This window comes from Plectrocnemia conspersa, unplaced genomic scaffold (genome assembly GCF_051122295.1).
Source record: "Plectrocnemia conspersa isolate PC_06_02 unplaced genomic scaffold, ASM5112229v1 ptg000014l, whole genome shotgun sequence".
NCBI classification, from domain to species: domain Eukaryota; kingdom Metazoa; phylum Arthropoda; class Insecta; order Trichoptera; family Polycentropodidae; genus Plectrocnemia; species Plectrocnemia conspersa.
Genome location: NW_028277178.1, coordinates 24,488,968 through 24,516,299, shown reverse-complemented (window position 1 = coordinate 24,516,299; position 27,332 = coordinate 24,488,968). Strand labels below are relative to the sequence as shown.

At 29.2% G+C, this 27,332-nt stretch overlaps 1 protein-coding gene and 1 long non-coding RNA gene across 6 annotated transcripts in view; one reads left to right on the top strand and one right to left on the bottom strand.

The window, feature by feature from the left end:
- The window catches only part of LOC148226595 (ras-related and estrogen-regulated growth inhibitor-like protein A), a 186,453-nt gene that overhangs the window by 205 nt on the left and 158,916 nt on the right, over window positions 1-27,332 (top strand). For 2 of the 3 annotated variants that reach the window (XM_088204316.1, XM_088204314.1), the window contains exon 1: window positions 21,990-22,217. The exons of the other annotated variant lie outside the window; for it this stretch is intronic. The gene's annotated coding sequence lies outside the window, so the exon portion shown is untranslated. Of the gene's footprint in view, window positions 1-21,989; window positions 22,218-27,332 lie in introns of those variants that run through there. 3 annotated transcript variants of the gene reach the window in all.
- On the bottom strand, window positions 17,907-19,704 carry LOC148226597 (uncharacterized). Of its 3 annotated transcripts, XR_015812291.1 has the most exons (4): window positions 19,516-19,704; window positions 19,404-19,447; window positions 19,058-19,322; window positions 17,907-18,986 (listed from the first exon to the last, which is right to left on the bottom strand). It is a non-coding gene; the product is annotated as an uncharacterized LOC148226597 (long non-coding RNA). The 3 variants fall into 3 exon arrangements; XR_015812289.1 differs by having other exon boundaries at window positions 17,907-19,322; XR_015812290.1 differs by having other exon boundaries at window positions 17,907-19,322; window positions 19,528-19,704.

Genomic DNA, 27,332 nt, shown 5'->3' with positions numbered 1-27,332 from the left:
TGTATTTTGCCACTCAACTGTCAAGTTATATAAAAAGAGCTTGAAAATGAAATTAACCACCAATTTCTATAATTCTTACTAGAATCGAGCGTCAATTGTGTGTGCGATTTTTCTTATGTAATTATTAGTGTCAATGTCGAAGTATGTCATGCACAATTTCAAGGTTATGTTCTATTTAGTTGAATGTTTAGTTACAAATACAGTTCTTTATAGTTATAAAAAATATTGAAAAGAAGAATCGGTAGATTGATGCTATGAATTAGCTTTTATTAGTAAAATTTCCGTTGACGAGAGAACTTTAAATTATTACTAAATTATTAAATTAAATTATTATATGCCATTAAAACATGTGTATGTATATAATGCAGACATAGTTAATCTTTGGAACATTATGGATCACATTTGTGACATTAACTAGTGTTGTTACTTATACTAAAATGTAAAAACTAATTGTTTAAATTTTCTACAGTTTTGTAAAATATATTTAACATATACAGAAAAACGTAAAAAAGAAATTTTGTTTAATAATATAAAATAGTAATAAATTAGTTTAAATGTAAACATTTTTCAAGTACAAATTTTATGTATATTTCGCGTTAAAAGCCTGACAGGCAATTACTTAAAAATATTGTGCACGTATATTTGAAATTTGCAATAAATCATGAGTGCAAATTACGGTAACGGAAATATATCATGTCGCACTTTTGAGTGGAATATTTCACGCATTCGTGCTACAAAAAATAAATAAACGTAACTGAAAAATGCACCAACCGCTAATTGCGACGTATGCAATTTCTTGTGCTCACCTGTGTACACTGTGATGTCTGGCGGTACCGGGTGGTTCATAAATGAGATATATTGAGACAAACAAGCATCACGAGCCAAATGAACAGTGAATTAATCGATTTTGCCGAGGACCAGTTTCGAGTATTGCCTGTTGAAACGTAAGCTGTATTTCGTTTAACTTTAGGTGACCAGACGTCCTGAATTACGCGGAACAATTCTGCATAGATACAATTTAAATAATTATTTCAGCTTTCTTCAAAGTTGGTCAGTCAATGATAGTTTTTTTTATATTTCGGTTCCATTAAAATTCATAGTGATATGTATTTTCCTGACCAAATTCAAGGTTTATAATTATTGTTTAGAATCCACGTCAAAAGCAATAAAATCGTGCCGTCGCCATCGCAATGAAAGAGCTCGGTTATTTAATGTTCATATTAGGTATTTTTATAAACAATATTACAGCTTATAATGAATGATAATCGAATGAAGTATACCTAAACCGAATTTTGGTCAATAGGAGGGCGCAAAAACAATTATCACTTCTCAGAAGTCAAAAATTCACGTCAAAAGCAATAAAATCGTGTCGGCGCCGTCGCAGTGGGAACGCTCGGTAACGAGCGTTCCCACTGCGACGGCGCCGACACGATTTTATTGCTTTTGACGTGAATTTTTGACTTCTGAGAAGTGATAATTGTTTTTGCGCCCTCCTATTGACCAAAATTCGATTTGAATATACTTTGACCAATACTCTTATATCAGAAATAGTTTGAATATACTTTGGTAAACACTCATATCTATGGAGCAATATGCGAAATGCGACGTCTGTCTGCACTTCTCCTTCCACTTATTTGCCCAAGAGAGATGAGTTGATTTAGTTTGTATTTTAGACTTCTGATAAAAGTTCTAAAACTATAATTAGTTTTAGAACTTACATTAAGTTAGGTTTGGGTTTGCACAGCAAATGAAATAACATTTGTTGATATCGTAAATATAAAAAATATATGTTTATCTATGTAGGCTGACGATACAGCTATTTTAATAAGTGCTTAGTCTTAAACAGATTGTGAATATATTACAAAAATCTTTTTAAATCTTAAATAAATATTTTGGGAGGTGAAAAATTAAAATCAACAGAATTTAAACAATAGAAATTATTTTAATAACACGTAGACAAACTCTGCCACCAGCTCTCCTAAATAAATAGATCAGAAACGTAAAATGGATATTTTTGAACTTCGTTAAAAGGGCTTGGCGCCATTGCGGCCCTTAGACCAATATTTAATAGAAAGAGCGCTCTAACTATAAAAAATAAATTAACATATGTCTGCTCGGTGTGGATTAACAACAGTAATACTATTTTTCTGAATTATAAGTCATTCAAAATAAACCTATAAAAATAATGTATATATTTTTATAGCTTTATTTTCGCTTTTTTCTTCCTTTATATACTAATCTTAAAAAACTGAATATCAAATTTTAAATACCAACATTTAAAGATCACTGTCATTTTCATACCAAAAAATATTACAAAAATATTTCGCGAAACATCACTAGCCCAATAATCTCGCATATCGGTGACTACGATAAAAACAACCTTGAATTTAAATACAAGCACAAATTTTTAAAGCAATTTATGCAACATATCAATGGTTCCAGATCTTAAATGAAATGTACTCAAATTATCATGTAATTTATTGTTTTTTTTTTATTTCCAATATGATTATTTTTTTGCTTAAATTGTGAAAGGTTTTTTTTAGTTATTTTCCTTAAATTATAACTACAAATGTTTTATTTTTTATTAAATTGTAGCTAATGGAAAATTGTTCACAAAAATCCAGACCCGCTAATATCATAAACGTTTTACGTAGTCGTAAATAAAAGCATTTAAACAACGGAGCCAATCAAAGTACTGTACACATTTATGTTTTAACCTCATGTACTTGGAAGTGGTGACCAACAAAGAAGACGCGTTATGGAATTGTAGTCATATACATATATTACCGCCAAAGATTTATAATAAACTGACTTACGAATAAATGGTAAATTACGGTTGTAACAGGTTGATATTTTTGCTATGACTTTGTTCAGATGGACGTCAAATTGCAGTTTGATCCGAAAATCGTAGAGGAACTGTCCGCGTCGACATTCCTTAGATGGCAGGATCAGAAGAAGCATCTATCCCTATGTCAGGATTAGAGTCTCCAATTCGAGTAATCGAGTACTCGATACTCGAGTATACTTGTCTATTTTTCAAGTACTTGATAATCGAGTATTTTAAAAATTACTCGATTAATACTCGAAATTAAAAAAAAATTGAAATATTTCAGAAACAAAATTAACTTTAACTCGGTCCGGTAAAGGTTAACGTCTTGCTTTTATTTGGCGTTTATGCCCGAAGTCCCGAGTTAGAGCGGTTACTATCAGGTGTAATTTTTTCATAGTTCCATAGTTGCATAGTTCCGGTCGTCGGCTATGTTAGTGGGTACGACGGAGAAATTTCTTTTGTGTTTTCTGTTCGACAGTCCCGACTTATCTAATTTAAGGCAATGAACAATATGAAATATCAACAAAAAATTTTTTAGGTTTTATGACTATGCAGTTGTAGCGTAAAGTGTTGTCAATTGTTTATACTGATCCCTCAGTTTAAAATATAAATCAAAACAATTGTGTGTTTTAAAGGCATTTAAAGTAAAGTCAGTTCTTTGTGAACCGTTTAGCTCTAGAGTGAAAGGGATTCACCCAAATACATCTTCGAAGGATATAGATTTAAATTCTTCGCATTAATCAGAAGGAGTAGAATATTGTATATTGTAAGAAAAAAAATCTATTCAAGAAGAATTACAAAATGCTATTTTATCAATAGTCGAAGGAAATAAGAGAAAAGCAGAGAAGGGAATGAAAGACGAGAACATAAAAAGAGAGTTCAAAAAATTTTATATCTATAAAAAGCGAACAGATATAAATTAGAAGCCTTATCCAACGCGTTAATGACAAGTCCAACATCAACAGCAACGAAAAGGGTTTTTTCCACAACGGGAATAATAAAACCAAAGGTTCGCAGTAATATTAAATTCGAGACACATTTTGCATTATTGTTTTTAAAAAGTATGTTCTTGAAGTTAAAATAATTGTAAAAATTAACATACAAAGTATTTTATTTATTTATTTATATGTGCACAAATTTGAATAATAGCTATTTTGGTACATTTGGTAAATACTCGAAAGTACTCGAGTACTCGAGTATTTTAAAATTTTAATATTCGATACTCGAGTAGTTGATGGTTCGAGTAATTGGAGACTCTAGTCAGGATCATACGTTGGCGTCGACGTATCGACACGTTTTCAGCTCTAAGGTTTTGCGTTTTGGTTTGCAGCAGCGTTTATCGGCTGTCCATGAAGAAAGGCAAGATCAGTTGACTGAAGTCGGCCGACGAGAGTCCTCTCTCCGGCCAGTCAGTTGTAGATTACATGCAAGTCCGATGCATAGTTAGCAGCATGAGTATTTTCTTTAGGGAAATCCAAACCCTTATATAGTACACTTCTATCAATAATATTGCGCAATATTGCCATGCTTAAGTGTCGTATTTATATTCCGAATTTTAAGCTTTCTCACGTCTCCCTTGGAAGATAAATTATTTTACATACTGGATTTTATATTGATATAATCCGTGACGTAATAAAAATGAAATATAATTTTACTGTTTTCGTGAGGTTGTCGGTTTGAGACTAGATACTAAATTAAATCCAAGAAGACGTTAACGTTTTATCGCTTTATTTCCGCGAGATTAGTACATCCGCGCATATGCTAAGGGTCAGTTAGATATGGAAGAAAGTTTTGTTCATTCCTTTTAAGAATACTATATTATGACATTTTGAAAAAGTTGTTGTCAATGAAATACAATTGCCCAAAATTTACACATTTTACAGAGCTACGAAGACAAAACAAAATCGCTAAAAGCTAACATCGTATTCGATAAGCCGATGATGACGATTGAATTTTGTTTTGTGTGTTGAACGATTTCTGACTTGATTTATCAGGCTGATTTAATTTTTTTTAAATGGGCTACTTACAAACATTTTTAGCATTAAAATGTGCTATGACAGATCGTTTTCCAGATCTTTATTGCCCGAGTAAAATTACAATCACAATTAAATAAAAATAAATTCACTCCTTGGTATCGAGAGGGACTTAAAATTCTCCTTCGATTTTAATAATATTTGTAACAAATCTTTTGTTGGATCCTACAAATGTATGAACCGCACAATAATAATATTTTTTTAAAACAGCTTCTGTACCTAATATAACGACTATAGCTTTGAAATAATTTACTCAAATAATTAAATATTTACAATCAATTGTTTATAACTAATTATTATCACCATGGAAAAATTGGTTATTGTGTTTATTTTTTTGGTTAATTTTTATTTAAAAGTGAGTTAAAACGTATTTTCAAACTATTTTTCTCATGAGTGGTTGTTCGTGCAATCCCTTCATTTGTAATTGCAACTAAAAATATGTTGATGTCCGTATTTTTAATTACGGAAATTATTTAATAATCCACTTATCGACTAAACAATGATTCAAAACAAGATCTTATTGCGCTAATCCAAAGCGCTCTAGACAGCTCTTAAAATTTCTTAATATGTAAAATTTAAAAACTGCGCTGAAACAAGTAATTTTGCTTGAAATTTATAATTCGCAAGAAGAGCTTTCGAACAATTTTCGAAGATCAACCGCTCATAATTGCTACTTGAATTTTTATTTATATGTAATGCATAATTGCCAGTTCGATCGAGTCCATTTTGAAACTGAATCGCGAAAAAAAGGGACACCAGAGTTCCGAATTTTAATTAACGCCATATTCGAAATCTTTCATCTTCCTTCAGCTTTCAGACACGTATGTAGATGTACTTATGTTGTAGATTGGGGTACCGAATTAAAAGATAACCGGAACGGGTCTCAGCGATATTTCGGAACTGGTTTCGTTGCAAATTAGCATAAGATTTTTTCGCGTCCTTGACGTCCTTGTGTTTCTTTTATATTCGCAAAGGGGAATTGGCATGGAACGTTAGCTGTGTGGAATTGCCGTGTAATTAATGCGTCCGGTTTTATATAAGAGTGCATTAAATCAAAGGTCATTTCCTTGCAATTTTTCGTCGGCGAGCTTTTCGAGCGTGTCAAGATTAAGGGTCCGAAAAAAGCGCCTTAGAGGTTCTGAACGCAATACCGGTTTGTGGAGGTAAGGAATTATTACATAATATGTTAGAGCGTGCCTCTTCGCTTACATCATCCAGGTCCTTAAACCTATCCATTCATGTGCGCGTACAGTTATAATTCGTTGACAGGAATTTATTGCATTTAAGTATGAAAATCGAATACATAATTTTATATCGTACCGAGTGCGAAAGAAAAAATCGGACATATATATAGTATTTTAACATCTTATAACATATTTTGTAAGCGTTCTATCATGCGCAAGCTTTGTTGTCAGGATCTCTACACAAATGCGCCTTATGTAGACAAAAGCCTGAATTGAGATCACCCAGAATTAGAGATTGCAAGAATTTATAAAGTATAAAGAAATACGTTTTAGGAGACGAAACTTAAATTTAAACAATAAACATTTTTTCATCTCCTATCATAGTCAAGATTTCTATAGCATTAACACACCCAAATAATTTTTTTATATTATTTTAAAACGTAGTTAAAAAAATTATATTATTGTTATGCTCAAAACAAAAAATATTGCTTATTTAAAAGTATACAATGATTATTTATAGTTTACGCATGCGCCAGAAATACAGAGGCGTTGCCAATGGAGCAAAAATTTGTCATATAACAGAAATGGCTAAATTAAACACGTTCACCATTTGTTTTTTGCAATGACTTGCACTTTCACATTATTTTCATTTAAATATTCAACAGATAAATATACAAAACAAATCCACTAAGCGTCTCATTGGCCGATAAACTTATGTTTCTTTATTGATATTTCTCTGAAAAAATATTCTCATTAGATTTATATAATAGTCACGTATTGTAAAAAATTGCTATGTTTTGCTAATATTTTTTTATTTTTTTATAAAGAAAAAAATACTACATCTCAAATTTGTTAAACGCTACACCTTAAATATGAATGTTATAACATTAACCAGCATGATAGATCAATGGTATAGTCGGTAACTAATACCCTAAAGACTTAGGTTCAAATCTGCAAGATAGGAATTAGTGGTTATTATGTAATTATAACTCCGATTGATAATCATAGATTAGATTTTCCTAAACTTTTCTAATCTCACAGATGAATATTGTGATTTTTAATAAAAATAGAGCTAGGGTTTTCATATTAAGTATTAAAAATTCTCTATCAATAAGCTATTTCACCTCATAGAAAATATCATATATATGTAAAAATAAATTTTTAAAGAATATTTAATTTTTTAACGATTGTTTAGTGATAGATTAGCCGCTGCAGAAAATTGATTATACTGTTTTTCTTTAATGTAGTGCTAATAAAGCTTGTTACGCCTTTGTCAGTTTATGTGTTGCCAGTGTGCCGCGTGCTCCAGTATCTAACTAAATCGTGTATTTAGTGTATTTGACCACAAAAATCTTATTCAAATTTCAAAATAAAATACAAAGCAATATAGAAATTAAATTGAAAATAATCTACATTGAATAACTAAATATTATAATAAAAGTAAAGATTTTCAGTAAAAATATTTTTATTCTTTGGGTAATTTTAATAAAATCTGGAAAAAAATTTTGTTAATTTTTCTCAATTTCATGTGATAAAATATAAAATTTAAAATGTGCTTTAATTTGATTTTTTTTTTAATAAATTTATTAATTAAGTAAAGGTTTTCAGTAAAAACATTATTATTCTTTGTGTAATTTTAATAAAATCTGGGGGAAAAAAATTGTTAATTGTTCTCAATTTCATGTGATAAAATATTATAAAATTTAAGATATACTTTAATTTTAGAAAGATGTTTCTGCCAATCCTAAATTATTTTTAACAAATTTATTAATTAAGTAAAGAATTTCAGTAAGAACATTATTTTTGTGGTAATTTTGATAAAATCTGAAAAATATTATGCTAATTGTTTTCAATTTAATAAAATTTAAGGTATTTTAGAAAGATATTTCTGCAAATCCTACATTTTTTTACCAAATTAATTCTATATATGTGTTTATTGCTCCTCTCGGATGTGTTGCATTAAGTTTCACGTCTGTAGAGCAATATCGAACATATTTTACAGTGCAACGTTCGGGGTCAGAGCGGTAATGAGCAAGGCCGCCTTATTCAGTTGATATAATAGACACAGTGCTATACAATGTGTCTATTATGAGCTAATGGAAGTGCAATGTGCCTATTATGCTCAATATAAGGAAATACGTACCTATTTCACTCGATAGAATAAATAGCTACAAAAACCGCAAATAATAATAAGCAAATGCTTGCCAACTCTGTATTGCGCTTTAATTATTATTCACAAATAACTTAATAACTAAAATTTGTATTTAAAAAAATACTTGCAATTGCAAATATTCTTTGGAAAAAAGTTAAAAATATTAAATAAATATTTAAAATCTTAGAAGTTAATGAAATTTCTATACTTCTTTAAAGTTAAAGTACAGTTTATTAGTAACACGCGAAAATCTTTAACTGCAATTACAGGTTGGGCTTGTTAATTATTTTTAACGCTCAATAGCTATAAATAGCTTTACATAGCTCTGTAGATTTTATTTTTATGTGCTTAACACATTATTGTTATCATTGTAGAAATTTGAACAAATGTTATTTGTAGCTTATTAAGAGTTTTGAAGGCTATAGCAAATTTCATATAAAGTGGTTAAGAGGTATGAAAATATTTTGCAGATCCAATTTTATATTTATGTAATCCTTCATTGAATATAAATTTAGTTCTTATCTTTAGAATTTAGTACAAGACCTTTTGTGCGCTCTATAGTCTTATACAATAATTACTATAATATATTAAAATTGTAATTTAAATACTTTGCAAAATTCAATGTGGATCAAATATCCAAATTGGAAGTGAATGATTCAAGTTTAATTTCAAGATGCAACTTTTCTATTTCTATTATTCACATTTCTAGTAAGTTTTCTAACATATAAACATATACGTTCCTACTTAATGTGCATTTTTGTCCATATTTGCCTTACAAACATTACTATAAAACCACTCCCTCGATACGGCCCTGTTTTTCCACCGCTAAACAAGCAGATGAAATCTCATTCATCACGTTAATCACATTTGAGCGATGGCGCCACATCGGTAGGTCGATGGATGAGTGTGTGTGTGTCACGTAATCGATTTCATATTTTCCCAATCGGGAGATGTGATATTTAATATTGAATAGGCCGCACTCGCAGGCCGTAAATGGAAAACCTTTTAGATAAACACATTGGCGCAAGGAAATTATATCGGAGGCCGTAATTAAAACCTTAGATGTCTCGTGTGTGCCTTTTTAACTCGCAGCTCCCGATTAAATCTTTGTTATACCGCCGACATTTATCCAGGATCGTGGTTTTTACTGGGTTTCCCAAACATTTGCCGTGCCTGTAAAGGATGAAAAAACCTAAAAAACACTATAAATTTATCGATGCGCGGTCAAATTACATCTTTAAATAAACGCTTTCTATCCGATGTTACGGGAGTTTGATGAACAGCAAATGAGTTCTTAATTAAACTTTCTTAGCTTATCTAATGTTATGTTTGCAACGTGTGACCATTTGAAGACCTTACCTATATTATTTGGTTACCGAATAATGGTATAACTGCATATTAATCCACCGTGCAAAATTACAGTTACAGCAATAGATCTTTCAGTCTTTGTGTCTTCCTAAACATGTTCGTATTTTAGGCCGTAGTCCGAAAACAAAACTTTTTTATTCTAAAACTTCCGTTTATTTTATCTTTTGGTGTAATTTCCATAACAAAACGTGCATTTTACTAAGCGATATAAGCTTGTATGTAACTAATAATAAGTCTTATCGCACAATTGCATTATAAATATGAACGCGAATTACATACGCAATATAAATCCCGCTATCGTCAGGTGCATAACATATTGGATGACTTAATATTATATATGCAATATATTAACTATATTGCCGGATAAGTTAAGTAAGCTGATGAGTTATGTAACTGTTTTTAACATGTATTAATATATGACTTATTGTTCATTAGATAAACTATTAATATTCAATGATTTTAATTATAGCTTCTAAACCGGTTAAAACCGTCTTTTTTGACACGGTTAACCGGTTATTTAAAATTATTTTTAAATTAAATTTTGCCTCATTGCCTAAACTCAGAAAAAAATATTCCTGAATTATTATGGAAATACATAAAAGTATATCATCCACTATGACGATTCCAGAAGTGAAAACCGTTTTCAATGAATCATTTAAACTACAAAAATATATAAAATTACTATTACAATTCATTAATAACAATTAAACCAACGTCAACAGCAAACGAACGAGTTTTTAGTATTGCAAATAATTTTATTACAAAAATTCGAAGTTCGATGCATTTTAAAATATTATTAGTCTTTTTAATTTTTATAATTTATATAAATAAATAAACTGCAATACGTATCTTTTTATCTGGTATATTGATTAGTTGTTCGTGGGGTATTTTATATAATATTTTGAATATATTTCCTCCATATTTGGCTACGTATAAAATAATAATCCATTTGTATTTTTCTTTCAAAAAATATGTTTTTGTTATTATTATTAAAATTGATTTTTATTTTATTAATAATAAACTATTAATAGAGTTTATTAATAAATGCAACTATGCACAACCTAACTAAATTTTATTTAAATCATTTATCATGATTAGTGTTTGCTTTTGAGAAATAGTTTGAAAAAAATGGCAAATCGAGAATTATCATTTTTTGAAAAATTTGCTGATTTCTCAAAAATTTTCATAGAGGTTTTCTTGTTAAAATATTTTTTAACAAGAAAATTTAATCAATATAAATATTTTTAAATGTTTTTCAACCACTGCATTTTCTATATATCGCTGCATAAAATAGGTGTATCCATGCCAGAAGTTTGAAAATATGCGTGTTTCCTCAAAAGATTTTGTTAAAGATCGGAAGTATTTGAAAAGCAGAAAATTATTCACGATTTTCCATTATTATTCTAACTATTCTAATCCACCTTATATTTGTTTTGGTAATTTAATAACTACAATAATAATCAGGAAAACAAATACCGCTTCGCGTGCGAATTGCCAGATTTCAAAAAAATATGGGGGCTTTTCATGGAGCTATGCAAAAAATTTGCCGCTCGGTTAACTTAAATATTATTTTTGAATAATTTTGAAACACTAGGGTCATGAAACATATATGATTCGACCCAAGTCTTTCAGATATTAGTCACCTATTGCACCACTTGAGTTAGTATATAAATAAGCATAGGTATTATATATTTGATAAAAAAGGGCTTAATTTTTCTACTGTAGTAATAGTGGTGTAAAACTTGTAGAACCAGCGTTCTTTTCTCCAGACGAGGGTGTTAATTAATAACTGATAAAGTGTCTGGTGTTGGCGCCGCATGCTATCGTCACATCGCCATACTGACGAGAGCTGGTACTTCTACAACTTCCTCCCCTGATTCTTCACGGTCACGTCTTCCGATCGTTCCGCGACTAAGTGGAAGTATAACAATAATCAGCCTTTGATCCGTGACATGGATAAAACAAAACAACAAGGAGAGTCTTTCATCGGCCACCGAAACAATTTATTATAATCACAATCAACCCTTTACTTATATACAATATTTATTATTTTAAATAAATAAAAAAGGACTATAAAGAACCGCCAGATTTTTTTATGCTGGGTCATGATGCTACAATTAAAGCATGACGGTTGGCCTTTGCAGGGAAGTTTTTGATAATGGGGTGACCAGGACCCCGGGATGCCTTGTATACGTCTCGATCTTGGTTGAACAAAACATGAAAGGTGACCGATCGCATCTGGATCGATCCAATCATTTCGAAGGTCCGTTGTGTGTATGTAGCTCTGTATGTACTTTTCGTTTCAATTCTGGACCGAAACATGCGAGGAAAATTGGAAATGTGACTGGAGTTTAAAGGTACGCGTTCATCATCCGTTCAGTAATATCTAAATCGAGATCGTGACGATATTTAGATTGGTTTGATAATGTGAAAGCGTTGATAAAATGAATTGTGAAATGATAAATTTTAATAAAATATTTCTATTGACTGAACAAACATATTTATATTTTATTATTTTAATTAACTATATCTTGTACGTAAAAATAAAAATATATTTATTTTAAGTCTTTTTCATAATTTTTGGTATATTTTTTTCCATTATTAAAAATTAATTAAAAATTAATTTTTTTAACTTAGATCACTATTGTTTTTGCTACAGCTCAGCATGATTTTCGTGTATCAAGGTCAATAGCTTCAAATCTGCTGTTTTACAAGTTTATTAATTTTTCAATGAAAAATATCGCTATATAATAAAAAAAAAACATTTTGACTGATTTTGAAAAGGGCTTAGATAAAGTTCATTGTGCTTTAATTCCAAAAATATATGATTTCCTTTAGATTTCATATTTTTCAGCTTGTAATAAATTTGTTCAATATGGACTACAAGACTCATCTCAATACATTTTTACATTGAGAATTCCTCAAGGTGCAAAATAATGTTTCTTCTGTATTATTAATTATGTTAATAAAGTTATTCCATATTCTATATTTTATAAACCTACAAAATTTTAAAACGTACCGGAAATTTTACAACAAAATCAAAACTGAAAAAAAATTGCATGTAACACAAAATAATCAAAGTAACTATAGGCAGTCCAATTCTATAGGTTGTTTTTACAAAGTCATAAACATACAACACAGAGTCTTTCTTCTGTGACATACGAATTTTGCAGCCGATTGCCTTTTCTTTTGAATTTTGCCCGATTGTATCGACCGTATTAAGGGGAGAGCAACCTCGGTTGACATAAGATCACGAACTTTGGTAAAATATAAATAACATCTGTCAAATAAATTAAATTAATTTATTTGCGAAATCTGATAATTTATCAGTGATTCCTTGATAACACTTTAGTCTGTAACAATTATGAAACAGGATAATAAAAATACACATATTGCATTCGGAAAATTCTATAATACATTAGTTTTTTTTATTTTCATTAAAACGTTTAAAAAATATAAATATTTTGAAATATCAATATTGGCTATTTTTTTTTAAAAATACACGAAAAATAATTGGGGGGGGGAGCTTAAGTTTAGCGCTCCGGCACCTTTTTTATCATTACACCACTGTCTATAAGTATAACAATATGATCACTTATAGCAGGAGTGGCCAACCCGCGGCCCGCCTTAATCTAATATGAGGATATATAATTTTATATGTGGCCCGCGGAGCTATGATGCATATCCAAAGTGGCCCGCAAGATCATTTGGGTTGGCCACCCCTGTCTTATAGCAATGTCGATATTATAAATTTATCCTATTAAATTAAGATTTCACAGTTATTTTTCTGATGAATATGACTACTTTGAAAGGAACAATATTAATGTATATTTTGTACCTATGTGGCTTTATTCGCTTTAATTTTATTGTATTATTTCTGAATTCTGTCGTTCACCAATGAGTTACGCCAACTAATTATAAATTTAAAATCACGATAACAAACCAAATAATGACTTCCTTGTCGACCTTTTGTGCGAGAAGTGCAAAATGCTTTGCGTTTCGATTTCTGCGAACAAACGGATCTTTTATTACAAGCACAATCTTGAGAGCGGCTCCGAGTTCTTCCACGACAATGGTTATTCGAGGCAAGAAAACAAACTCGACTATCTGAAACGATTTTTTTTTCTTCTCCTTGGTAACATTTCAATTCAACATTTCTCTCGGTTATAACGAGTCATTGTGGACACACGTAGAGTATTCGTGTATTGGGGACATCGCACTTGGCATTGTTTTCGATTCGTGAACATTATTACATATGTTTGTTTTCTTTTTTTTTTGCAACAAGTTCGACGACCCTAATCGGAACATTGTTTAATTTAGATTTGCAAATTTTTCATTAAGATTAACGACATGGTGTCGTTCCGAGAAATTTTTAGGCGACTTTCTTTTAAGATCAAACAAGATTGGTTCTACTGGATCGCGTTTTCATATATTAATTAATTAACACTTTCGATTTTTCCTTGTCTATAAATTAATTTTTATTACAATATTAATGAAGATACTTATTTTTATTTTCACTGACATTGGGTCCTTAAAAAACTGATCATACTTACGGAATTAAAATTAAAATATTACGAAACAAATACTTGTATTTTTGTTGTATCAAAAAATTCACATAGGTATTAATGTTTTTTTTCATTAGTTCATAAGTATGTCACTAAAGTAAAAGGGTGAAAAGAAACACTGTAAATACAGTTACAAAAATGCCAATTTGCATAAAAGTACACAAGTGAACAGAAAAAATTACATGTAATTAACAACATATGCGTTTTTCAATTAGTACTTATAAGGATTTTTACGCAAGTGTTTGACCTAAATTAAGACGAAAATATATATGATATTTTAAGGTTAAGAGATTCGTTGCAGGAACACCGCTTTTTTATTTTATTTTACAAATTAACATATCGATGAATTTACATCATCATTTTTTCCAAGCAATAGTTTAACGTTTGAAAACTGCTATTATCACCTGCACTAGCGTGAGATATTGACCTCACTCCAGCACAGGTCGAGAGCTAGTGACCTAATATTTAGAATTGCTGGATGTGGAGATTTTTTTTGTAGAACATTAAACGATCTCAGAATTTTTGAACGCAAATCAATTACGCTGAAATTATTTTTACCTATACTGAAAATGCAAGAAAAACAAGCGCTAGCAATTTTCTAATATTTTTATAGTAACATTTGTTATTAATTAGTATTGCGATGGACGCATAATATATCCAATTTATCATATTTCCGATTACCTTTTTTTATTTCACATTCGCGAAAATGACTCATTTTCACCGCCGTTTTAAACCGGAATATAAGAGCGTGATTAGTCGCAGTCAGTCACAATTAATGCGTTTAATAATCGCGGCTGACGTTTTGTATTACTGCAACAGCCGTAAAGACATCTATGTGCCTTTTATAACAAGAACTAATAGTTAAACTTATCAAACGAGAGCGTTTCATCAAACGGTGTCTGGCGCCGCAGTTGCAATTTTAGAATATTTTGCTAACAGGAAAAGAGTTCCATGCTAGTTACACATCGAGTTAACAGATTAACATACATATTGATAAATGTACATAATATGAAGTACCTTATGAGTGAATATAATACATCAACACCAACAAGAGAAGTAATCACTGTAAATTAAACTTGATTATAATACACGGATATGTTATGTAATATGAAATGTGATAAAATTAATTTTTCTTCAAATTCAATGTCAGTCATGCCGCCAACGTTGAACCTGTGCAAATAACTTGTCAGATTCATTTCACTTCAGAGACGTCTTAAGTGGAAAAGCTCTCGAAATATTCATGAATGTGCATACATACATTCATACGTATGTATGTACTCGTACATGTGTACATACAATGGACTCTCACTAAACAAGTGACTCAGATTATAATTACATGATTTATTGGATTACAATAATTAAAAATACAGATGACAGGTAACGCGTTGTAACATAAATATATTTATGATATCATGCATTTGCACTCGCTTGTGTAGCATTTCAAACTTTTAACAACAGATTTAATCGATCCGATTCTTAAGACGTAGACAAGAGTTAAAATATACATATTTATTATTTACTTAAAATTATACATCAGTATGTGCTGTATTTTTTAGAGAAAAATATTTTATTTCAGTAATTATTTATTAAAAAATTAAACTGTTGCACAAATAAAAAGTTTTATTCAGATTTTGCATAACGTGTCATCTAAAAAAAATGTCATATATAGCAATACTTCCCAAAAATATTTATATTATTGACTACAGAATCATAAAAATAAAGCAAAACTACTTTTTTTTGTTATTTTAGGGACTAACAGTACTTTATGTATTATTAATTATTTTATAAAATAATAGTGTAATACTTTATTTACTTATTTATTAATCAAAAATAAAAATATATATTCGATTTCTGCGGCAGCATATAAAAACTAACTTAAAACTACTTAAACAAAGTTAATTCGTTATAAATGATTTAAAAATTTTTAAGTCGTTCCATGTAAAGTTTCTATAAATGTTATTACATATATATATATATACGTAAAGTCTAAGTACGAAGATCGAAAAATTCAGACGTCGTAGCTGCACCAGGGTTGACGTAGAGAGGGAAGCGGCTGTATTCTCGGCCTGTTTCTTTCATGTTCGGATAAACTTTCGTGTGTGCAAGCTAGATATCTTTGATAGAGTCCCAAATGGAAGTATAGTTTTTGGCACTGTATATCACTGTTTATACACTTGCTTGGGGAAAGTTTCGTGCTTGTTTCCTTTCGCCAGTTAATGAATGTAATTAGTTTTTTTATTATCTAACTGTTTTTTTACTAAAACTCTATTTATATTGCCTGATAGTTAAAGCTATGATTATTAGTGTTAAACTATTATTAGTTTTAGAACTTTCAGTATGAACAGCAAATGGACGTTTCGCAACTGTTAAATTGAGTTTCATAGACATTTTAGAGCAGCATATTGGCGCTTATCAGTTTAATTATATTTTCGCTAGTAAAAATATATATCTACTGGTGAAAATGTATTTGGACTTATGTAGTAAAAATATAACTTTACCAAATACATTCGCTGTAACATCGGATATAAATAAATAATGATATTGATGTAAATATATATGTATATACTACTACATATAAAAAAGATTAAATCATATAATTTTACTAGCATCTGCCAGATAATTTATATTTTCACTGGTAAAAATATATATCTGCTAGTAAAAATGTATTCCGAGATGATTTTATTGAAATAACATATATTAAAAAATATTTTTGGGATAGATTTGAAACTATTTTTTCTATATTTTTTTTTGATGTAGCACATGAAACTGAATGTATTATTTATTTATTTTGCTGCATTAAATCTAGTTGTCAAATTGCCGATAATACAATCTATAAAAACATTAAATTTCTATAATTCAGCTGGTACTGTTGTTGATTTTTCGTTATTTCTTTACTTCTTCCTTAGGTATTTGATTTGAATTTTTAGATCGAATACCTAAATCTACTGCTACTAATCTATTTCTTCTCATGTCTAATAAATTTTAAATATTCAAAAAGCAATAACGTCAACAGTAATTTGCAAACAAATTTTAACACAAACGTAGCCGCGTTAAAAAACTACAATCCCTTTGAATAATAATGTTTATTGTAAAAGCACTATTTAGAAAGCGGGTGCTTTTGAAAGCAATGTTCCGCTCCTTTTATTTCTTGTATGTATAAAAAAGGCTGTAGGAACTTATACCTGAAATACATCAGTACATACATCTCAAACAACTGTAATTTAGTTAGATTGAATATTTGAGGTCGGTTTTTACTTTTTTTACGACCATATTCTTGCTATGATTTTTCCAGAGTCGGGCCCAATGAATTTGTCCCCTCTCGGTAGGCCTGGTCGTATCCGTATTGTTATCCATTTTCTAGGAGCCTTGGAATACAATGTATTGCCTTCTAAGCGTAACCTCTACCAAATAAAGTGCGTTTTAAAGGTCAAGGGGGCGGTGTCAACAACCCTCGGTCACTTCCGGTTGCGAATTTTAAAATGCTCTTCCTTCTTCTTGACCACTGCGGTCAGAACGTCAGCACTTAAAAACGCTCCTCTTGCACGAACCATCCAGCTTATCAACGAGCTTGCAGCGAGCTGAAAAAAATTGTGTAGTGCTCATCTATTTTTGGTGTGCACAATATCTTTTTTTTATATATATATATATATATTTAAATGTTTAATTGTAAAATGACTCTCATGATGCATTGAAAAAATTTTCAAATCATAATTATAATAAAAATATAAAACAAAATATGAACAGTTTGGAAATATTTTTTTTAAATATAATCTTATATATAATTGTTCTAAGCCGTCGTCGCTTCCGGACGCGCATAACTTTCAATGAAACATTCTCCGTTCAATTCTATACTCTGTAAATCGTATCGCTTTGTATTAACGGTGTGTAACAATACACGTAAACAAAGGAAATATATTTAATTATAATAATAAATAATAATAAAAATTAAAATTGAATTTGTTCCGATTGATTTTCGAGCCGCCGGTAATGCGTTCTGTTGTTTCGACCAATCAAAAATAAGCATTCAAATATTCAAATAGCGTCGACCAATGAAAATTAAGCATTCAAATTCAAATAGTAGTACCTTGACAACACTTTTAAATAATTATTTTATTTAATAATAAAATTTTGCTACGCGACAATAATTTTCATTAATTTGTCATTTGACTGAATAAAAATGAAATATATACATAATGTGTTGAGGGTTAGAAGAATACATTGATTAAACTAGATAAACAATCATAAAATAATCTTCGTAATGAAATTTTCAAATTTTGAATTCCCGGCGACGGGCTCCGAGGCCTAAAAGTGAGTCTTTGCTTTTATAAATAATCGGATTGCAAATTAGCTAGGTGTGTTATAACTATGAAAATTAAATATATTCATAATGTGTTTAGGATAAGAAGAATACATTGATTAAATTAGATAAACAATCATAAAACAATCTTTGTAATGAAATCTTCAAATTTTGAAATCCCGTCGCCGGGCTCCGAGGCCGAAAAGTGAGTTTTACTTTTATATTACATAAACATTATCATTGCTTTCCGATTTAATACATATATACGTTAGATTTTAAGAATTTTATATTAACCAGTTATGTTTTAAACATGAACGTGTAATATATCCTTAGTATGTGAGGATTGAAAGTTAATGTCGATCAAATCGGCGCTGTCGGACAGCTTATAAATGTGTAGTTTTTTGGATGTTATCTAATAAACGACATTTTACAATGATTATAAATATGTGATTGCATACCTGGAATAATCGATAGCCAAAATATCTAAGAGTGGGTTATTTTTAATTCCGATGTGGCAAAATAGGTACAATTTTTGTTCTGTGCCATCATGACTCTTTCTGAATAGCCAAATTTAAGATATTCAGTTACATCAAACTTATGTAGTATGTTCTTTATAAAAAGATAATACTTGCTGACAGTGACTTCAACATGAGAAGATTAACTCTTTGTTTATATATACCAATTCTACGTTGTAGCCATATAGGTCATCAAATTGTTCCATCATTGCTTCTGAAAAATAATTAAAAAACAATAAGACTCCTATCAAGAGTAAACATTGAACACATTATTACTACTAATATAATCCATAAATTAAATTTAAACGACAACCAAAGAACACAATTGATGGATGTACTGTAGAGGATTAAACACGTAGATTGGCATCTTTTCATCTTCTACAAAATTGTCACAATATGTCATATATTTTTTATTATTACTAGCATTGTAATATGTTTAATTAACTTTGGTATGTATACCTTTAATTGCCAAATCACCGCTGTTTGTCTTTTAATATTAGATCCTGGAAAGTCAATAGTAGTTTTGTTAGAATAACCATGTTATATTCTTCATTTATAACTAAACACTTACTGGCACACCCACAATTTATAGTTTTGTCTATAATTTCAAATGCTCCATCACTTGAATCATCTTCAATTGTCACTTTTTAACAAAAGTGCCGCGATTATAACATATTACGCAGCCGGCACAGCGAGCGCTTGCCAGATGTGACAGAACTGTCAAAGCAAATTTGGGAAGTCCCGCGCTTGAGAACGAACTAAATTGATTTTAACAAGCGAAATTGATTTTAACGATTTAAATTGTAAAACATTTATTAAAATATGTATAAAAATCATCAAATACTAAAAAAAATGTTTTTTAAAATATTTTTTTAGTTTATAGATTTAAAATATAATAAAAATAATGTGGATATGTATTAGCTTCTCTATACAGAAAAAATATGTACCAAAATTTTGGCGAACGTTGGCAATTTAAAGTTTTAGTTTTTAGAGAATTTTTAAGACTTTGCTTTAAAAAATATTTTCAACAAAAAGGGGCAAAGTTTAAAAATAAGTACTATTCATTACCAACCAACTACTAAGCGCACAGTATTGCAAAAATCCCTCTTACTGACGCCTTTAAAAGTAAACTACACAAAAATGTATAACACTAATTTAAATATTTTGTAAATTAAAAGTTTCAGAATAAAATTTCAAGATTTATTCAAAATATTTTTTTAAACATTAAAAATCTTTTTTATTTTATTATGGATTTTAAATAATAATAATTTATTATAGATTTTAAATATCTTTAGTTTATTATTAATTTTAAATATAGTGAAAACTTTTTACACTCATTAATTATTAAAATATATAATGCTGCGCAGAAAAACATTTACTTTAAAAAATATGTAAATCAAAATATTTTTTGATCAAAAAAGACAAAGGTTTCAAAATTATTAATATTTTTAAAGCGCACTTTTGGTCTAAAGTAACAGATTAGATGCTTGATATTTTTAGTTTATTGTTTCTTTCTAATTAGTAAATGTAATTAAAAACTGACTTTTATATTTACACATAAAACATAGAAATATTTTTTTTTATTATAAAGTAACTTATGGTGTCACCAAAAAACTTTTTTGTTACGAAAATTTAAATTTATGATAAAATTGTGTTATGCAGCGTTAAAACTGACACTCAAACACCTAAAATACGCTAAAACACAATCAATGACTTATAATCACTCACATTGCACTAACTATATATGATCGATTGTGTTGTTGCGTTAGTAACGTGTAACAAAATATTTTTTCATATCAGTAATATTTTTGAGCGGATGTGTAACCGATGCTATTTATTATTATTATTTATTAAACTGTAAACCTACTTTTAAATGATACAAAATGTTACGTTTTAATATTATTTTTTATGTTGAAAACATTTTGATATTTTTTGTTTTATTAATATTTAGTAAAGCTACAAACCTATTTTAAAAAATAATACAATGATATTTTTTTGTACCGAATACCGAAATAACGAAATTCCCAGTTAAACGAATCTTTAATTTGTCCCCGAAAAACTTTCATACAAAATGTTTTTATTGTAATGAAGACTAATCTCAGTATAACAAAATATTTTGCTCCGAATTTAAGAATGACGTTATAACTTGACAAAATATTTCTAAGAATTCAGTTCATCATTGACTTGGGGTGTGCCAGATGTGTTCAAAAGCGACATTACAGGTGTTTCGTTGACCCTCAAACTTTTTTATAAAACATTTTTTTCACAAATTTTATTGTGTTTCATACATTTTCCTTAAACAAGGAAAAAAACGATCTGTCAACCTTATAAGAGGTTATTTTGATGCTGTAGTAATATAGTAATTAAAAATAAAATAAAAATATATCATCTTCCTTACATTCAATATAACGAATTTTCAGTACACCAAAATTTATTCATTGGTTCCGTGAGTTTCGCTGTATTGAAATTTCATAGTACAATTTAAAATTTATTTTTATATAATAAAAGTTTTAAACCTATTCATAAATGATATACAATATTTAGATTTATCATTAAATATCTAAGTTTCAATATAATGATAAAATCTAACGTTGTAAATCTAATAAATAATATAAAATGTTTTCTTCTGGAAATATTTAGTCAAGTTGTAAACCTATTTTCAAATGAATTGAAAATTTCAAGTAGTTTTTTATAGATTGAACTATTTTGTCTATCATTGAAAATTCTAAATAGTAATGTCCAATTTGAACCATTAAATTTTAAAAAATATTTAAAAAAATCAGAACGAAGCAAAAATTATATTTAAAACCCAAAAAGTTGAGGGTCCGGTATTCGCACACTCGCTAGCTATCGGTACCTCACGATAGTGAGGTACCGACAGCTAGTATTTATTAATTGCTTATTTAATTTACTAAGAACATTACCTTGAATCATGCTGTACATTCCCACTGGATCCTTTAAAGCCTCCACCCTGCATCCTTGATAAGAAAACTCTGCTCGTCTCAGAAAGAGTATCAAAACGGCGTCGCTCTCGTTCCAGAGCTCAGTCTCGCCTCGGCGTTCGGTCGGGTAGTACGCGTCGCTCGCTCGCGCTGAATACTGCGTTTTGCCCGCGAACTGTCAACCTGTTATCGCGAAAAAAATAGTGACATATCATTATCGATTCGTTCGACTGTGAATTATATAATATCGTCGGGATTTTTCAGGAAATTTGCCGCCCAGCCGCATTTTTACGACACTTTCCATTTCGCGCGCACGCGAAAATAATTGCCGGTGAGTACCGGTATTTGTATTATTGTAGTAATTATATTTATCTGTTGGACGTTGAACCTAGACGTAACGCGAAATGTTTGCAATAAAAAATGCGCATCAAATGTGACTGTTGCGTTTGTAATATAGAGCCTCTTGTGGGTTTATACAATGCAACAGTGTTGATAAGATTGAGCACGTAGATGGTTCTGTAGCGACATATATTGCCGCATTATACAGTAATTACTAAGATGAAAAATGCAGGATAATACTATGATGATATTTTAAATGTATCATTATTTTATTTAAATAATGAATAATATTATTTCAGTAATATAACATATTTTTCAAATATATATACTAGAAAAAAAAGTGAATAAAAATATTATTTTTATTTTTAATATTTGAATCATTTGTTCATACACGTTATATTTATTTTAAAAAAAACAATCGTTAATATTTAAATATCGTGCATTATTTTTAGCTATATTCTTAATATTATACAATTAAAATAATGTTTAAATTTAAAAAAGCCAAAAAAGTTAATATCCAGATTAAATACAATTCCAAAACCTAATCAAAATTCAAATAACATTTATTGCATTTTTATTGTTAAGCAATACTTTGTTTATGATTGCAATTTTATTATAAATGAATAAATTAAATGAGTAACGTATATTGTTCTTTTTATCTTTATGTGTTAATCTTTTTCTAAGAAATTGATTGATAAATTGAATTTTGACCTCAAATATGTATTTTTCTATTTGCATAAGACATATCGTTCAGTTTTTAAAACAAATATTCTATACAAAGTCAAAACCAGTATTGTATTTAAAAAAAAAGTATTTGGATTAGATTTCTAAATCGAATAACATGTGAAATCTGCTTTTTTTTAATCTCGCCATTTTTTTAAGCATAGTACTTCGCTTTAAAATCTATATATAAAAAATACGAATTTTATATTAGAAATTTGTACAAAAATAAATTATTTATTAAAACATATATTATTATGCCATACGCTTGCTTTGTCTACGTGTGTGATTTAACGTTATATAACACTTTCATATTTAATAATCAAAAATACATAATACGTAAATTTTCACAATTTACCGGTAAAAAAATCCAATGTCGATAATTTTACATCAATATCGATTTCTACGCTTTCTATTTTATATCTAATTATTGTATACATTGTATGTGAAATATTATTAGAGCCGCATTTGTAAGTGTTAATTGCGGCTACTATATAATCAGTATTTAATATGTATAATTTATTAATTCGTAGATATAAAATGGGCGTTACAAAGCTGCGATGACATTATGATGTGTTATGTATAATGTTATAATTATATACCTAGGGATAGGAAGTCGAGCTTGAAAGGCTCCCATTCTATTAAAATCATCTTTAAATATATAATTATACTTATTTTGAGGAAGCTGTCGCGCTTACTATATAATAGGCTTTTAAATATTTAAGAAAATATGCTGATAATTTTGGCACTGATTTTTTTGTGCTAAGCATACAAACATTTTTTCTATAAGCTCATCGTTTAAATGCTAAATCGAGTATTTTCAAATAGCATTTTTTGCTAAAAAATATTTTTTAAATGCTATACAACCACTGCATAAGAAGGGGTGAGTCCATGCCAGATGTTTCAAAATATGTAAGCTTTCTTAGAAGCTTTTAATAAAGATCGAAAGTAATTTAATGGCAAAAAAATGTTTACGATTATTTAACTACTCTAATCGGCCTTATATTTGCATTGGTACTGCATTAATAATCAGATGAGAAGAATTCGCTGTGCCTGAAAATAGGCATATATGCTTTTTACAGAGCTACGCTATAAAATTTGTGTATTGAAAAACTTTAATCTCGTTTTTTCAACAATCTAAAGAGTAATATTTATATTATTATTTCCTGTGTGATCGATTATCCGCAGCTTTAAACATATTTTATCTATAACTTGAGGATCTATACACGTATATATAAATTTTATAACGTGGGGCAATAGTTCGAATTTTCGCATATCTATTTTTCTATAAAACTAACGAACGATTATTTATTTTTGTTTCGAATATTTTGAATAAGGCTACCCATATTAATAACATTTATTGCATTTTTTTTATAACAAATGATATTTAATCTACATATTTGTCTGTATTAACGTACATTTTCCATTTACCATTTTCCTTGATTTATTTTCTTATTTAAATATCATTAAACATATTTTATTGTTATTTATATTTTAAAGCGTATGTCGTATATAATCGCTTTGATAGTAAATCTACAGTTGCGTTAGTAGGTCCTTCTAGAAGTCTTTGGAGCGAAGTAGTAGCCCGAGTCGAGTGTCTTTAGTCCGGTATTGTGCGCGTTATTTGCACCACGCCATATCCCCACCACGTACGTTAGAATGCGAGCGTACTTCTCGACGGCTACTATGTCCGCGAGTACCATTCGCGGGACTTAAGACACGCGTGAACTGTGCCTATGTATGAGTCACTACAATTTAATTTTTAATTACAATGACATTTAAAAATAGTTAAATATTGCAATTATATAAATACTATTTATTGATCGATAGTGTAACAAAGGCAGTTCTATCTAGGTATGTGAAAATAATAATACATATTTTAATGCTATTTAAATTTGATCTGCTATTAGGCTATATGTATGAAGAAATATCTCAGATACGCAATGTATTACAAACATTATTTATTATTTATTTAGCTAATTCTTTACACGCTAAACATATTTAATCAAAACATACATATTAAACAATTTATTTCTTAATGCACGTATTTGTTTCCTTATTGCATTGAAGAAACCCGCTACATTTTTATTTTTACGGATTTTCCTAGAAATAATATTATAAAAATTCACATCTCCGCACAATATTCCCCTGGCCGTACTCGTATTCTTATACCTAACTATCCTTAAATTGTCTTTATTTCTAGTATTAAATCTATGTACATCTTTTTTTATTATTAAATATTTTTTGAATATCCAACCATTTCAATCTATCAATCATATTTTTAAGAACGTAATTTTTGCAACATCGTTTTATCTATTTAATTAAGCATATTCAATATTATTGCACAATAATTAAAGTGGGGCAATATTGGATATTTTTTTTTGCATTTGAGCTACTATTTTTTAATATGTAATTATAATGTTCCTTAAAAAAATTTTTTTTTATCTACAATTATTCCTGAATATTTTATATTATCAACTATTTATATAATAGAGTTATCTATAACTAGTTTTTATTATTATATATCTCAGGGCTCGGCAACCTATGACCCGATTGATGATTTTAAGTGACCCATTTGAGTACTGCAAATAGTTTTTTTTTAATATATGTACATGTGCCTGATTACGTGTTACGATGTTACGACCAAATCATATATATGGTTGTTAAGACCAAACATATTCACTTTTTTTTCGTTAATTTAATACAGAGACATCTATTAAATGGAATGTGATCGTTAAAATGTGCAATTTTTGAACCATTCTTTTATTATTTACGATCGAGCATAAAGACGTTGTTAGGGCTGCTACAATATTTTTTTTAAATGATAAAAAAACACAATGTTTTGTAAAAAAAAAACATTTTTTGAATTTGAATTTTGTTTTTGTTTATATTATAACATTATTACCATATTTACTATTTCTAAAAAATTTTTGACATAGTTGAAAATTTTTAAATATATGAAGTAGCTGCCATTTTGATAAAAGATTTTGATTAAAACAACGGAAATTATCGTGTCCCATACAAATATTAAAAACAACCAAAAACATATTATATAAATAACATACAATATAAATTACATATAATATTTGTGTGTGGCAGCCCTGACAGTGGTTTTTAAAACTTGTTATTTCTGTGCTTTTTTTTCACTTTTATGTTAAAATTAATAAAAAGGAAAGTAAACAGTGATTTTCCAGGTAAATAATGTTTCTCTTTCATAATAATTTTAAGGGTTGAAAATGGTGGCCTACAGAGCAAATTCATAGAAATTTGCTTGGCGTTGAACAGGTTAAGAGCCTCTTACCGTTGAAAATATATCAGAGATATCAATTCAAAAGGAAGTACGGATTTTTGCTAAAAGCGTTAGAATCAGGCGCGTACGGTGAGATACATTCCCTTTCGCTCGCTCGCGGGTTAAGTGACGAGAGTGAGTGAGAAGAAGTAAGCCTGCAGAACACATGTGACGCACGCCCGTATCTCTCATTTACTCTCGTCACTTAATAGCGAAAGGAAATGTATCTCACTGTACGCGCCTGGTTAGAATACAATCTGTCGATGCGAAGCAATTTTCAACTGCGAGTTGTATAGTGCTTTTGGCTTAGAGAGTCGCGGTTGCGTCCCTTATTCTTTTCACATTATGATTGTCATGCACAAGCATATTTTCAGCAATAGTTTAGAGGAGCTTGAACAATTTGTGTTCATTTTTAATAATAATAGGTTTGAAATATAAGGACGCAAAATTTAGAACTTGTGTTGACATAAATCTAGTTTAAATGTATTTAAACATTTGCAAATTTACCTGATAAGGATATTTTTATGAATGTGATACATGACATAATTTTATTACACTTTTTAGTCAACTTAGATTATAATATTATAAGATTTTACAAAAGTTTATCTTATATAGAGTACGCTCGGGATAAGGATGCCGGTTTGTTATTGTGTGCGTGTACACGGGGAGAAGCGATGTAGCGTGTACTTCGTTGTCTCGCATTCTCTTTTAAGGACAGTCACTGATTCGTCAACGCTGGTATTCGTCATTAAAGTGCAGTGTGGCACAGAAGTTCGATCTTTTCTAGTGATTTATTTTAAATAATTTTGTGTTGATATTGGTTTAAAACCCACATATACCCACTGTCCCATGAGTAGGTCACTAAACTCGTGCCACTGTTTTTTTTATTTATAAATGAAATTTTAAGAGAACAAAATTTCTTGGGCATATCTAGACTGATTGATATCAAGGCTTCAAATATACACTGTAAGTTATTCGTTCTCTTACCCGTGGATTAAAATATTTTAGTTATTTTTCCATTAATCCGTACGTTGTTGGTTTTTTTACACTATTCTCTGTAAGGCTTAAAAAAGTTATTATTCTTATCGTTGCGCCAAT